The 14,898-nt window shown below is 42.6% G+C and overlaps 2 long non-coding RNA genes across 8 annotated transcripts in view; one reads left to right on the plus strand and one right to left on the minus strand.

Annotated features, from left to right (window-relative positions):
* LOC309652469 overlaps positions 1-14,898 on the plus strand; it is a 126,011-nt gene that overhangs the window by 90,608 nt on the left and 20,505 nt on the right. For 3 of the 7 annotated variants that reach the window (XR_014258724.1, XR_014258725.1, XR_014258729.1), the window contains exons 2-3: positions 1,772-2,132; positions 3,201-4,674. This is a non-coding gene — a long non-coding RNA (uncharacterized lncRNA). Of the gene's footprint in view, positions 1-125; positions 1,339-1,771; positions 2,174-3,200; positions 4,675-14,898 lie in introns of those variants that run through there. The other 4 variants (XR_014258730.1, XR_014258726.1, XR_014258727.1 and 1 more) reach the window with 4 other exon arrangements.
* Positions 1-14,898, minus strand: part of LOC309652467 — a 36,888-nt gene that overhangs the window by 3,520 nt on the left and 18,470 nt on the right. Inside the window, exons 3-7 of the long non-coding RNA XR_014258723.1 lie at positions 5,921-6,655; positions 4,742-4,961; positions 3,191-4,569; positions 1,825-2,074; positions 1,259-1,426 (exon numbers count right to left, since the gene is read on the minus strand). This is a non-coding gene — a long non-coding RNA (uncharacterized lncRNA). The remainder of the gene's footprint in view (positions 1-1,258; positions 1,427-1,824; positions 2,075-3,190; positions 4,570-4,741; positions 4,962-5,920; positions 6,656-14,898) is intronic.

The following is a 14,898-nucleotide window of genomic DNA, read 5'->3' on the forward strand; positions in this document are numbered from 1 at the left end:
CCTTGTTGCTATGCGCGGGCTTTCTCTAGTTGCCACGAGCGGGGCTGCTCTTCACTGCAGAGCACGGGCTCTAGGCACGCGGGCTTCAGTAGTTGTGGAGCGCAGGCTCAGTAGTTGTGGCGCATGGGCTTAGGTGCTCTGCGGCATGTGGGATCTTCCCAGACCAGGGCTTGAACCCGTGTCCCCTGCATTGGCAGGCAGATTCTTATCCACTGCGCCACCAGGGAAGTCCCTCATGTATCTCTTCTTTTTCAAATTCTTTTCCCATATAGGTCATTACAGAGTGCTGAGTAGAGTTCCCTGTGCTATATACAGTAGGACCTTGTTGTTTATCTGTTTTATATATAGTAGTGTGTATATGTCAATCCAAACTCCTAATTTATCCCTCCCCCCCCTTTCCCCTTTGGTAACCATAAGTGTGTTTTCTATGTCTGTGAGTCTATTTCTGTTTTGTACATAGATTCATTTGTATTATTTTTTAGATTCCACATATAAGTGATATCATATGATATTTGTCTTTCTCTGTCTGACTTGCTTCACTTAGTATGATCATCTCTAGGTCCATCCACGTTGCTGCAAATGGCATTATTTCATTCTTTTCTATGGCGGAGTAATATTCCATTGTATATATGTACCACATCTTCTTTATCCATTCCTCTCTCTTTGGATATTTAGGTTGCTTCCATGTCTTGGCTATTGTAAACAGCAAAAGCACACATTTTTTACGTAAAAAGAAAGAATTGCTTGTGCTTGTCTTCACCCATCTGACTCACTGGACTTAGTGCTGCTAATGCAGGAAAGGAATGAAAATGATTAGGCTCCTTTTGTTTTCAATTCAAGTTTACTGAGACGTAATTTTTTTCAGTGAAAGCAACCCTTTCAGGTGGACAGTTGGGTGCGTTTCGAGCCGTGTGCACAGTTGTGGAATCAGCACTGCCAGTGAGTTGTGTACATTTCCACATTCTCTTGTCATTCTGTTGCCAATTTTGTTCCTCCACTGCCAGCCCCTGGCAACCGTTGTTCTGCTTGCTGCTTTAATAGCCCTCTTTCTTATTAAAAACAAACTTTCCTTTTTCATTAGATTTTCCTTTTTTTCTTAACACATCACTAGCTTTCAAATATTTATGTGAATTATTTTATTATTTATTGTCCTTTTTCTAAGTAGCACACTGGGAAAAAGAACAATTTATGCAGGAAATTGCAGTTCCCTGAAGATCCGGGTAACCCCATGGAAGTGTACCCCACAAAGGCCGCTCACCCTGGCTTGTGTTAGGGTGAGACAAAGGTGAGACCCACTTCCTCAGCCACAGAAATCAATTCCCAACGTCTGGATTTCAGGTAGCTTAGCAGATGTGATGTTTGATGGGGGAGGGAACTTTGTTAGTGACGGGCCAAGTTCAGGAAGGAAGAGGTTTAGTGGAGGGACCTACAGATTAAAAAAAAAATTGTTTATTGAAGTGTATTGGCTGGTGTAAACAGCAAAAGCACACATTGAAGTGTAGCTGCTGTACAGTATTATATAAGTTACAGATATACAGTACAGTGATTCATAATTTTTATAGGTTATACTTTATGGTTATTATGAAACAGTGGCTCTGTTCCCTGTGCTGTCCAATATATCCTTGTAGCTTATTTTTTACCTAGTAGTTTGTACCTCTTGCTCTGCTCCCCCTATAATGCCCCCCTCCCCTCTGGGAACCCCTCGTTTGTTCTCTAGATCTGGGAGTCAGCTTCCTTTTTGTTATATTCACTACCTTGTTGTATTTTTTAGATTCCACAGATAAGTGAGACCCTACAGTGTTCGTCTTTCTCCATCTGACTTACTTCACTTTGGAGGGAGCGACAGGTTTTGGAGCTTCCATAAAGGTGAGAGATGGCAGAATCCATTGGCCCCATCACGCTGATCAGGGAGAGGACGCCAGGGTCAGACCTCAGGGACCATCTTCATGCAGGGTCAGGGGAGGACGGGGGTCCAGAGGCAGGAGAAAGGAAGGAGCAGCTGACAGTTTTAGAACTACTACTTTCATAGGCGAGTGAAGAGGTTACTGTGGAGCTCTGGACATCCAGGGCGAGGCTGGTGGTTGAAGGAGGAGGAGCTCGGCTGTTGCAGAGGCTGGGATGGTGCAGCACAGGTGGGACTTGGAGGATGTCCTGCCTGGGGATAGGCAGGGAGGTGGGGACGCTGGAGTGAGGAGGGCAGAGGCGACTGCGGGGACCGGGTGACGCCAGGGGGGCGGTTCTGTGCCCAGAGCAGGTGGGGAGGTGGTGGGAAAGGGACCCGCACGTCCCCAGGGAAGTGAGTCAGGGTGTGCATCCAGGCGCAACAGAAAGTTCAAAACAAAGGAAGCAAGCGAGGTAGCCAACAACAGGACGCCCCTTAAATCGTGTATGATATACACATTATACGGTTATTATATTGCTATATTATGTATATTATATCTAATATACATATTGTATAATATAGATTATGTACAATGAACACATCATACACAATATAGATTAATACTAGTATATGGTATATACTAGTATATATTACCATACTACAATATACCTTATACAGATAGTAATATATACTAGTATTAATATATACTACTATATGTTGTATATATATATATTACCATGTACTAGTATATAACAGTATAATATACTATTTTTTGTATATAATATATATAGTGTCTAGTATTTAAGTTTATACTATGTAATTTTTAGTACATTAAATTATATATAGTATACTTCATATACATGTTATATTTTACATTATGATTTTACATTATACTAATTATATACTGTGTTATATATTATATACAATTACATGTCAATCATTTGTTAGAATGTATAATATATTCTGTTGTATATGTCTATACATTATATTCATATATACACATATATTAATATATACCAATATATAAGTATAAATACATATATTTATACATTGTACATACACCTATTATGTATTAAGATATACTCATATATACTCATAATTTATATGTGTACAGAATATATACTACATACTATGCATTACAACTTAAAAATTATACCTTATGTGTTAACTGTCATACTGTAAAATGTTACACATTTTACATTCTTATAAATCATATTGTATGTCTATCATATTGCCATATTTATAATAGTTATCTATATTTATTAGATACACACATATAATACAGGGTAGTGCGGACATGAATGTTACTTTCTTCGAGGCTGCTTCCCTTCAGACTAAAGACGTTGAAGGCCACGTATCACTTTCCTTAAGACTCCTCCTCAGGACCCCACCACTGGAGACCGGCTGGATGCTGTCGTGTCACAGTGAGTTACATCCCACCTCTGCTCCACAGAGCCCACCTTCAAGGGGAGGGGGCACCAAAATCAGACAACATCACAACCTAATTTCAAACGCTCATCCGTATTAAGAAACACACCCTAAGGACAGGAGGAAATGAAAACGCGCTTGTAAGGACCCTATGATAGGAAACGGGAGATGCTCCGTGGACAGACAGTACATCACCTTCGTCATCATGTCCATCCCCGGGGGTCCGTCCACGCGGCTTTTCGTGCTTCTCGAAGCCCTTCCCTGATGACCCTGTGCCCCCCTGCGGTGCTTGGTGAGGGGGACATCCATCCTCACGGACACTGAGCCAGCCTGCAGGTCTGAAGCTCGTTCTCAGCTTTCCACACCGGCGGATGAGCTGAGCTTCCTCGTGGAAAAGAGAAGAAAAGGAAGGGACACTTCTCGGCACCAACTTCCCCCACATCCTGGATCTCCAGGTCTGCAACCTCAGCAAGTACCCTCTGAACTACCCTGACCCCCACGGGCTGAGTAATGACACATGGCCCCAGGGAGGGAGGGGCCAGTTGCTAAGTAGACCTTACATCCTGCGGGGACACAGCCCTGAAGAGTCTTGCCATCCTTACCCGGTTCCCTCTGGGTCCAGAAACAGTCGTGATAAACCTGCACATCGCTGAGCCCCGGGCGTCTGCGCTTCTGTTCATTCCAGATCCCTTCCTGTTCTAGAATTCAGAATCTGATCATAAATCCACCATCCCTTATTTGGTCGGACCGGTAGAGCCATAATAACCCACTTACCTGTTTTTCCCCTGGGGTCCATTTTTAGGTCATCCCCATCCTGTGATCTGCATCAGTGTTCTCTACAATCTCGGGTTTTCCAAGGAATGACTGGTAAGCAGCATCTTGGGAAATCCACCCCCAATAACGCCCTCCCAGGAGCAGTTACCGTGGGTCCAAAGAGCTGTTTCTCCTGGGGTCCATATTTACGTCGGGATAACACAGGCATCTCGTCCATTCTGTGTTTGTGAGATGTTGTCAGGAAGGGTCGACCACATACGCTGACCTGTGACACATTGTTTCCTTGGTGGCGTTTCTTCTAGTTATGATTTCACGTCCCTAGTGACTCATCAGGATCCCAGACATCTCGTGACAAAAATCTGAGGCAATCAGAGAGAAGGGAAGGTTTGTGATGGACACTGCTGAATCCTTGACGTATTACAGGCTGTCGGCGCTGCCCTGACATCCTCGAGTGGCACTGCTTCCTGCGTTCGAGTCCCTTGGTTCTTTCAGAGAATCCGTCTCAGACAGTGTCATTGCTGGATTTTTCTACCCCCGAACATTTGAGACGGTGATTATAGGCATTAGAATATAAGATGGGCACTTAACAGGTAGGTCATGACACTAATTATCTAATTATTTTGCCTTATTAACTCATGTCCTTGATTAACAACTGACCAGGCTTGGCTGTGATGGCTGTTTTTCAGTGATACCAGGAGACAGATGGTCTGTTCAAAGAAGGTAATGGCTTTACACTATCTTTCAGAGGTTCCCCAATAGAAATCACTTGATGTCTCCATCAAACGGCCGCAGCATTTACTTAGCTGACTCAGATTCCCCTGGGAAGCGGTCTGCTCCTCTCCTGGAGATTCAGGATACAGGAACCGGCAGATCCTCACTATGTCGGTGACAATGACACAAATCTGGATTAACTTTCTGAGCTGCCTCACGGGTCCCAGCTCCATCACTAACCACCTTCCAGGCAACCTTCCAAAACTGGGTGCACATGCCACTATCGTACACAGGCACCCACACATAGAGACACGCCTGCATGCACACAGACGAGATTCAGACGGAAACACATAAAGACGCATGTCCACAGACACATAACACGCAAGCAAACACACACAGACTCAGACACATGCAAACACACAGTGCCTGAGTTCTGTAGAATCCAGAAAACACCATCTTGCCTTCTATTTACCCACATTCAAAAACTAAAGATTTCTTTATACCCTCCCATTTTTTAAATGAAAATACAGTTGGCAGTTAACAAAACGTATGCATCTGAACATGTTTTGTTATGATTCTCACCACTTAGGATATATTTCATATATACAGTTGGGTATACACTCACATACTTGTGAATACTTGGTTATCTATTATATATAAACTTTGGTAGATAGATAGATATAAATGCTTGTTATAACTCAACTTGGTGTTGAGTTTGCTTGGGCTGCTGTAACAAAATACTCCAGACTTGGTGGCTTAGATAACAGACGTGTATCTCTCCCCGTCCTGGAATCTGAGATCCAGGTGTGGGCAGGGCTGGCTCCTCCTGAGGCCTCTCTCTCCTCCCTCTGTGTGTGTCTGTGTCCTGATCTCCTCTTATAAGGACACCAGTCCTATGGGATCAGGACCCACCCTTGTGACCTCATTTTACCTTCATCCCCTCTTTAGAGACCCCACCTCCAAATCCAGCCCCATCCTGAGGTCCTGGGGGTCAGGGCGTCAACATATGGGCTGTAGGGGCACATAATTTAGCTCACAAGCCTCCCATCTTGCAGAGAAAGTGAAGAGGCTAGTGCTTTGCATACGGGTGCACAGAGGGGGGTGGCGCTCACAGGCACAGCTTGCCAGCCCCGCAGTGGAAAGCATCTTTCTCTTGGACTTGAGGGTGGGCTGCCTCTTCTGCAACCCGAGATCTGAAGGTTGGACGTGGCGATTGCATTCCTGCTGCAGGAACCACCCCCCGGGGCTTTGAAGTTCGATTGCAATGCAGAACCCCTGCAGACAAACCAGCGATTCAGCCTCGGCCGCCTTGACCTCGGCGCAGTGCTCCTTGGCCGTGCATTCTTTTTCAGGCGTTATTCATGGAGAGCCTGGCTGAAGAAGACCCCAGAGGTGATGAAAAAAGAGGCCGTGCAGGAGCCCACACAGAGGACAAGGAGGGAAAAGGAGCCGCCACTGTATCTACTGAGATGAAGTAAAACCACGTTGTCTACGTAGGTACACAAACCATTTCAGCTCCAGCATCTGCTTCGGAGGGAAGGGGGGGCGGCTCTGGATCCATCAGAATTAGACGGTAATTGATTAACAAGCTCCTTACCGTGTCCCCGGAACGTAAGCCACGGTGCATCCGAATCCCTGCACCGTGTTCCGCATGCCGGGATGTTGGCAACGAGAGGGGAACCCTGCAGAGGCGTGGGGTCGCACCTGATGGCTCACACGGCAACCCTCCTCCAGCTGCTTCTCGCGGATCGAGCCAGACGGGGCAGCAGGTAGAGATACTGCTCCCCTTTGGAAGGCGAGCCGAAGACACTTGAGTGCTCCTTTGCCGGAGTTTGCGGTCTCTTAGGGAGATGCTCAGTCCTGCAAATCAACAGGTTGAAAAACACATCTTTCTCCCTGTGTTACTTCTCATCTGTCCTAGTCATCAAATCTTCATAAGTCGTTGTTTCCCTGAGTGTCAGCTATCCCCCTGCTTAACATCCCTGGATTCTGTCTGAGTTTCCTGTGGCTACTCTAAGAAAGTACCAAGGACTTGGTAGCTTAAAAGAACAAAAATGTGCCGTCTTATAGTTTTAAAGCCCAAAGCCCTAAAATCAAGGGATCTGCAGGGCTGGTTTCTTCTGGAGGCTCCAGGGGAGAATCTGTTTCCTGCCTTTTCCAGCTTCTGGAGGCGTCTGCCATCCTGAGCTTGTGGCCCCTTCCTTGATCATCAAGACAAGCAGCTCAGCATCTTGTAATCAAATACTCCTCTGACGTCCTCTTTACAGGGACCCATGTGATGACGCTGGACCACCTGTAAAATCCAGGTCACCTGTGCATCTCAAGGTCCTTAACTGGACCACATCTGCCAGCTCCCTGTGACTACGTAAGTTCACATATTCACAACTTCCGGGGATTAGAACATGGACATCTTTGGGGACATTATTCAGCTGACCTCAGCTGCATAATCCGCTGTGGGCGTCTCAACACTGAGGCCTTATGCTGTTCTGTGCTCTCACGCAGCTCTGGACTTGTAGGTGGATTCTCCCAATCTTCCTCGGTTCTTATGCCGTTTTACTGTATCTTTAAATAACAGAGGCCAGAAATAAACCCACACACCTACGGTCAATTAATATTTGACAAAGCACGCAAGAATACACAATGGGAAAAAGTCTCTTCAGCAAGTGGTGCTGGGGAAGTTGGAGACATGCATGTAAATTAGTGAAGTTAGAACACACCCCCACACCATACACAAAAATAAACTCAAAATGGATTAAAGACTTAAACATAATACATGGCACCATAAAACTCCCAGAAGAGAACATAGGCAAAACATTCTCTGTCACAAATCATACCAAAGGCAATAGAAATAAAAGCAAAAATAAACAAATGGGACCTAATCAAACTTACAAGCTTTTGCACAGCAAAGGAAACCATGAACAGACAATCTACAGAATGGGAGAAAATATTTGCAAGCAATGCAACCGACAAAGGCTTAATTTCCAAAATCTACAAACAGCTCATACAACTCAACAACAAAAAACAACCCAATCGAAAAATGGGCAGAAGACCTAAATAGACATTTCTTCAAAGAAGACATACAGATGGCAAACAGGCACATGAAAAGGTGCTCAACATCTCTAATTATTAGAGAAATGCACATCAAAAGTACAGTGAGGTATCACCTCACACTGGTCAGAATGGCCATCATCAAAAAGTCTACAAATAATATATGCTGGGGAGGGTGTGAGGGAAAGGGCCCTCCTGCACCACTGCTGGCAACGTAAGTTGGTGCAGCCACTATGGAGAACAGTATGGAGGTTCCTTAAAAAAACTAAAAATAGAACTACCATATGACCCAGCAATCCCACTACTGGGCATATACCCTGAGAAAACCATCATTCAAAAACATACAGGCACCCCCATGTTTATAGCAGCAGTATTTACAACTGCCAAGACATGGAAGCAACCTAACTGTCCATCAGCAGATGAATGGATGAAGAAGATGTGGTACATATATACAATGGGATATTACTCAGCCATAAAAAGAATGAAATAATGCCATCGGCAGCAACATGGATGGACCTAGAGATGATCATACTAAACGAAGTAAGTCAGACAAATACCATCTGATATTACTTATATGTGGAATCTAAAAAAATACACGAACTTATTTACAAAGCAGAAACAGACTCACAGACACAGAAAACAAATTCATGGTTACCAAAGGGGAAAGGGGGGAGGGATAAATTAGGAGTTTGGGGTTAGCATACACACACTACTATATATAAAATAGAGAAAAATGAGGACCTACTGTGTAGCACAGAGAACTCAATATTTTGTAATAACCTAAATGGGAAAAGAATAGGTACACGGATAACCGAATCACTATGCTGTATACCTGAAGCTAACAACATTGTAAATGAACTATACTCCAATAAAAAAGTAAAATATGTACTGAAAGCTGAGTGGATTGCAGAGTAACTTACATCAGCAGATTCTCATTTCTCTGATCAGGGAAGCAACAGATGGTCCATTAAATGGGCGAGTAGAGGGGGAGAGTATGGCAGGTGTTCTGATGGCCTGCACTCCATCCCTGTCCATCTCTGCTCCGTGCCCCACAGAGCTCACCATGGGTCCCCCTGTTGGATGTGGGCAGAGATGCCCAGCAGCAAGGGAGAGAGATGTGAGGGGCACGGAGGTGAGGGCTGTCCACCCTCGGCCCCATCTCACAGGTCAGCTGAGACCCACCACCAAAAACCACTGCTCCCAGGGGACTTCCCTGCTGGTCCAGTGGTTAAGACTTCACCTGTAAGCACAGGGGTGTGTGGGTTCGATACCTGCTCAGGGAGCTGAGATCCCACATGCCTCGCAGCCAAAAAACCAAAACATAAATAGTTAATCAAGTCCCAGAAGCACAGAGAGTCCCATTCAGGATAAATCCAAGGAGAAACAGGCCAAGACACATATTAATCAAACTAAATACAAAGAAAAAATATTAAAAGCAGCAAGGGAAAAACAACAAATAACATATGAGGGAATCTCTATAAGGTTAACAGCTGATTTCTCAGCAGAAACTCTACAAGCCAGAAGGGAGTGGCAGGATATATTTAAAGTGATGAAAGGGAAGAACCTACAACCAAGATTACTCTACCCGGCAAGGATCTCATTCAGATTTGATGGAGAAATCAAAAGCTTTACAGACAAGAAAAAGCTAAGAGAATTCAGCACCACCTAACCAGCTCTACAACAAATACTAAAGGAACTTCTCTAAGTGGGAAACACAAGAGAAGAAAAGGACCTACAAAAACAAACCCATAACAATTAAGAAAATGGTAATAGGAACATACATATTGATAATTACCTTAAAAGTGAATGGATTAAATACTCCAGCCAAAAGAAACAGGCTCACTGAATGGGTTCAAAACCAAGACCCATATATATGCTGTCTACAAGAGACCCACTTCAGACCTAGAGACACATACAGACTGAAAGTGAGGGGATGGAAAAAGATATTCCATGCAAATGGAAATCAAAAGAAAGCTGGAGTAGCTATACTCATATCAGATAAAATAGGCTTTAAAATAATGTTACAAGAGACAAGGAAGGACACTACATAATGATCAAGGGATCAATCCAAGAAGAAGATACAACAATTATAAATATATATGCACCCAACATAGGAGCATCTCAATACATAAGGCAACTGCTAACAGCTATAAAAGAGGAAATCGACAGTAACACAATAATAGTTGGGGACTTTAACACCTCACTTACACAAATGGACAGATCATCCAGACAGAAAATTAATAAGGAAACACAAGCTTTAAATGACACAATAGACCAGATAGATTTAATTGATATTTATAGATCATTCCACCTGAAAGTGGCAGAATACACTTTCTTCTCAAGTGCACACGGAACATTCTCCAGGATAGATCAAACCTTGGGTCACAGATCAAGCCTCAGAAAATTTAAGAAAATTAAAATCATATCAAACATCTTTTCTGACCACAACACTATGAGACTGGAAATCAATTACAGGAAAAAAACTGTAAAAACCACAAATACGTGGAGGCTAAACAGTGCACTACTAAATAACCAAAAGACCACTGAAGAAATCAAAGAAGAAATTTAAAAATACATAGAAACAAATGACAATGAAAACACGATGATCCAGAACCTATGGGATGCAGCAAAAGCAGTTCTAAGAGGGAAGTTTACAGCAATACAAGCCTACCTCAAACAAGAAAAATCTCAATCTAACCTCACACCTAAAGGAACTAGAGAAAGAACAAACAAAACCCAAAGTTAGTAGAAGGAAAGAAATCATAAGATCAGAGCAGAAATAAATGAAATAGAAACAAAACAATAGCAAAGATCAATAAAACTAAAAGCTGGTTCTTTGAGAAGATAAACAAAATTGATAAACCATTAGCCAGACTCATCAAGAAAAAGAGGGAGAGGACTCAAATCAATAAAATCAGAAATGAAAAAGAAGTTACAACAGACACCACAGAAATACAAAGCATCCTAAGAGACTACTACAAGCAACTCTATGCCAATAAAATGGACAACGTGGAAGAAATGGACACATTCTTAGAAAGGTATAACCTTCCAAGACTGAACCAGGAAGAAATAGAAAATATGAACAGACCAATCACAAGTAATGAAATTGAAACTGTGATTAAAAATCTTCCAGCAAACTAAAGTCCAGGACCAGATGGCTTCACAGGTGAATTCTATCAAACATTTAGAGAAGAGCTAACACCCATCCTTCTCAAACTCTTCCAAAACACTGCAGAGAAAGGAACACTCCCAAAATCATTCTATGAGGCCATCATCACCCTGTAACCAGACAAAGATACTACAAAAAAAGGAAATTATAGACCAATATCACTGATGGATATAGATGAAAAATTCCTCAACAAAATACTAGCAAACAGAATCCAACAACACATTAAAAGGATCATACACCATAATCACAGTGGGATTTATCCCAGGGGTGCAAGGATTCTTCAATATACACAAATCAATCAGTGTGATACACCATATTAACAAACTGAAGAATAAAAACATATGATAATCTCAATAGATGCAGAAAAAGCTTTTGACAATTTTCAACACCCATTTATGATAAAAAGTCTCCAGAAAGTGGGCACAGAGGGAACCTACCTCAACATAATAAAGGCCATATATGACAAACCCAAAGCAGACATCATTCTCAATGGAGAAAAACTGAAAGCATTTCCTCTTAGATCAGGAACCAGACAAGAATGTCCACTCTTGCCACTATTATTCAACATAGTTTTGGAAGTCCTAGCCATGGGAATCAGAGAAGAAAAAGAAAAGGAACACAAATTGGAAAAGGAGAAGTAAAACTGTCACTGTTTGCAGATGACATAATACTATATACATAGAGAATCCTAAAGATGCCACCAGAAAACTACTAGAGCTAATCAATGAATTTGGTAAAGTAGCAGGATACAAAATTAATGCACAGAAATCTCTTGCATTCCTATACACTAATGAAGAAAAATCTGAAAGAGAAATTAAGGAAACACTCCCATTTAACATTGCAACAAAAAGAATAAAATACCTAGGAATAAACGTACCTAGGGAGACAAAAGACCTGTATGCAGAAAACTATAAGACCCTGATGAAAGAAAGATGATACAAACAGATGGAGATATACGCCATGTTCTTGGACTGGAAGAATCAACACTGAAAATGACTATACTACCCAAAGTAATCTACAGATTCAATGCAATCCCTATCAAATTACCAATAGCATTTTGTACAGAACTAGGAAACAAAAATCTTAAAATTTGTATGGAGACACAAAAGACCCTGAATAGCCAAAGCAGTCTTGAGGGAAAAAAACAGAGCTGGAGGAATCAGACTCCCTGACTTCAGACTATACTACAAAGCTACAGTAATCAAAACAATATGGTACTGGCACAAAACAGAACTATAGATCAATGGAACAGGATAGAAAGCCCAGAGATAAACCCACGCACCTATGGTCAACTAATCTATGACAAAGGAGGTAAGGATATACAATGGAGAAAAGACAGCCTTTCCCAGTAACTGGTGCTGGGAAAACTGGACAGCTACATGTAAAAGAATGAAATTAGAACACTCCCCAACACCATACAAAATAAAATCAGAATAGATTAGAGACCTAAATGTAAGACTGGACACTACAAAACGCTTAGAGGAAAACATAGGAAGAACACTCTTTGACATAAATCACAGCAAGATCTTTTTTGACCCACGTCCTAGAGTAATGGAAATAAAACCAAAAATAAACAAATGGGACCTAATGAAACTTAAAAGCTTTTGCAAAGCAAAGGAAACTACAAACAAGACGAAAAGACAACCCTCAGAATGGGAGAAAGTATTTGCAAATGAATCAACAAAGGATTAATCTCCAAAATATGTAAACAGCTCATGCAGCTCAGTATTAAAAAAAAAAAAAAACAACAACCTGATCAAAAAATGGGCAGAAGACCTAAATAGACATTTCTCCAAAGAAGACATACAGATGGCCAAGGAGCACATGAAAAGCTGCTTAACATCACTAATTATTAGTGAAATGCAAATCAAAACTACAATGAGCTATCACCTCACACCAGTTAGAATGGGCATCAGAAAATCTACAAACAACAAATGCTGGAGAGGGTGTGGAGAAAAGGGAACCCTCTTGCACTGTTGGTGGGAATGTAAATTGATACAGCCACTATGGAGAACAGTATGGAGGTTCCTTAAAAAAACTAAAAATAGAACTACCATACGACCCAGCAATCCCAATACTGGGCATATACCCTGAGAAAGCCATAATTCAAAAAGAGTCATGTACCACAATGTTCACTGCAGCTCTATTCACAATAGCCAGGACATGGAAGCAACCTAAGTGTCCATTGACAGATGAATGGATAAAGATGTGGCACATATATACACTGGCATATTGCTCAGCCATAAAAAGAAACGAAATCCAGTTATTTGTAGTGAGGTGGATGAACCTAGAGTCTGTCATACAGAGTGAAGTAAGTCAGAAAGACAAAAACAAATACCATATGCTAACACATATATATAGAATCTTAAAAAAATGGTCATGAAGAACCTAGGGGCAAGACGGGAATAAAGACGCAGACCTACTACAGAATGGACTTGAGGATACGGGGAGGGGGAAGGGTAAGCTGGGACAAAGTGAGAGAGTGGCATGGACATATATACACTACCAAATGTAAAACCGATAGCTAGTGGGAAGCAGCCGCACAGCACAGGGAGATCAGCTCGGTGCTTTGTGACCACCTAGAGGGGTGGGATAGGGAGGGTGGGAGGGAGGGCGATGCAAGAGGGAAGAGATATGGGGATATATGTATATGTATAACTGATTCACTTTGTTATAAAACAGAACCTAACACACCATTGTAAAGCAATTATACTCCAATAAAGATGTTTTAAAAAAAACCGCAGAAACTAAAAATAGAATTACCATATGCTCCAGCAATCCCACTCCTGGGCATATACCCAGAGAAAACCATAATTCAAAAAGACACATGCACCCCAATGTTCATTGCAGCACTATTTACAATAGCCAGGTCATGGAAGCACCCTAAATGCCCATCGACAGACGAATGGATAAAGAAGATGTGGTACGTATATAAAATGGAATATTACTCAGTCATAAAAAAGAACGAGATTGGGTCATTTGTATGGATGTGGTTGGATCTACAGACTGTCATACAGAGTGAAGTTAAGAAAGAGAAAAACAAATATCATACATTAATGCATATATGTGGAACCTAGAAAAATGGTACAGATGAACCGGTTTGCAGGGCAGAAATAGGCACAGATGTAGAGAACAAACGTATGGACATCAAGGGGGGAAAGCGGGGGTGGGTGGTGGTGGTGTCATGAATTGGGAGATTGGGATTGACATACATACACTAATATGTATAAAATAGATAACTAATAAGACCCTGCTGTATAAAAAAATAGAATTCAAAAATTAAAAAAGTAAAATAAAGCTGACTTTTCTCATAGGTGTTGAATGGATGGAGTTTGATGTCCCAAAGGTGTTTGCTTTTTTTTTTCCTCTTGGTAACTATCCAGGGTGGGTTTTATTTTTCCAGGAGCTCTGCTGATTGTCTTGGCTGGGGTTCCCCCACATGCAGAGTCTGAGATGCAGATTTGGGAATATGTGGGGTGAGGGAAAGGGATGGGGGACCAGGGCTGTGAACCAGGCCAGGCAGCATTGTGGGGCGGTTGGACTTAATTGCTCTGGAAACCCCGGTGCCCTGTACAGCACCTGTGAGCGAGCTGCCCGAGGGGGCTGGGGGATTTCTACTCCACCTCCCCTCGGGGGCTGGTGGCCGTGGATTCCCTGCACTGAACTGATTCTAGGGCGGCCAGTGGCCTTCTGGGACCAGAGGGAGGCTCGGTCACTGAAGCCAGGGTCTGGCAGCTGGGATGTGGGCGGGAATGCTGAGGAGCGGGGCTTAGGGGCACAGCAGGGGCGCCCTGACCTCAGGGAAATGAAGGGCTCTACAAACGTGGGGAGCAGTGGGGGGTGACTGTTCAACGAGCAGGTTTCTCAGCCTTGTTGGGAAAGGTTC

Source organism: Balaenoptera physalus (genome assembly GCF_965194825.1).
Source record: "Balaenoptera physalus genome assembly, chromosome: X".
NCBI lineage: Eukaryota > Metazoa > Chordata > Mammalia > Artiodactyla > Balaenopteridae > Balaenoptera > Balaenoptera physalus.